The sequence below is a fragment of the Acyrthosiphon pisum genome, chromosome X (assembly GCF_005508785.2).
Source record: "Acyrthosiphon pisum isolate AL4f chromosome X, pea_aphid_22Mar2018_4r6ur, whole genome shotgun sequence".
Classification (NCBI taxonomy): domain Eukaryota; kingdom Metazoa; phylum Arthropoda; class Insecta; order Hemiptera; family Aphididae; genus Acyrthosiphon; species Acyrthosiphon pisum.
The window spans coordinates 95,620,723-95,622,033 of NC_042493.1; positions in this window are offsets into that span (position 1 = coordinate 95,620,723).

Here is a 1,311-nt window from a genome sequence, read left to right on the forward strand (position 1 = left end):
GTTACATGTTTTAGGATACATGAAGGTGGCATTATAAAGTAAAATTGTTTAGGTTTAAAACGCATTAAACAAAATTTTTTACTGCATTATATTCACATCCATAATTATAATGATTTAAAAATCAAATTAAGGTTTTTTCATAGTTATATAATATTATGTACAGTGAAACATCCATATTACAAAGTCTCGTGGACTCATATGAGCAACAAAAGAAATTCATATCATGGAGAATTTCGTAAAATAGAATTAAATACATTTGGACCTCTAAAATATTTAGTTAAACAGAACATTGTGTTAATTAAAAGTTCGTTGTTGGGAAGTTTCACTGTAGTTATACTAGAAATATATAAATTATAATTACAGTGGACACTTATTTTTACCATATTTGTTTAAAATAGTTTCATTATTGAGGACTCCCTACTCCCTAGTCCCTACCAATATATCTTTCTATGTAGACAATAATTGAAAAGTCCGATATTCTATATTTTTACCTATGATAGTGGTAGGTACGTGTCCAATATTTTTAATTATTATATTTAATATAATCACGAGATTCGGGCTATTGGAATTTAAATTCAGAGTGCAATTATTGCTATTATTATTGTTGTTTATGTCCTTTTACAATCGTGGTATGCTATCTACTCAAAATCTTTTAAGAAAGTTTGCTTTAATGTTATGTATGTTTTATTTTAATGCCACTTCTCGGAAACTGTAATTTTTCTAGAAAAAAAGGTGCGCAAGTGAGTGTCACTCTTTTTAAGATGATCGTAATATTACCAGGAGAGAGTTTTTACGAAAGAAAATTTTAGGAAAACCCACTGGAAAAGTAGGAAATCTGGATTTAAAAAATACAATAGTGGCGTAACAGTGTATAATAATATATTGGTTGCTATTGGTTAATCGGGCATGTTTGTTGATTTGTATTATTATTTTTTGTCAATATATATATATATATATATATATATATATATATATATATATATAATATTATATAAATTAATGTTTGTGTGTAGATTAAACATCTGGGAAGAAGACAAAATAATTTAGGAATAGTTAAATTTGGTTTTTTTTTTATTCATCTGATATTAGTAGTTATGTTAGGTTAGGATTTTGTATTAATCGATCATATTAATCCACCATAGGTGGAATACGACAAACTTGGTATAACTTTGATACTTGAGAGTTAAATCATGCACCTACGTACAAACAGCACGGGGTTTGCGATCTACCGTAGGTAGATTGCTTAACCTGATAATTAGGGCGCGGATTTTTATGTAATAAAAAAGTCAAAATATGTAAATATTTATGTTG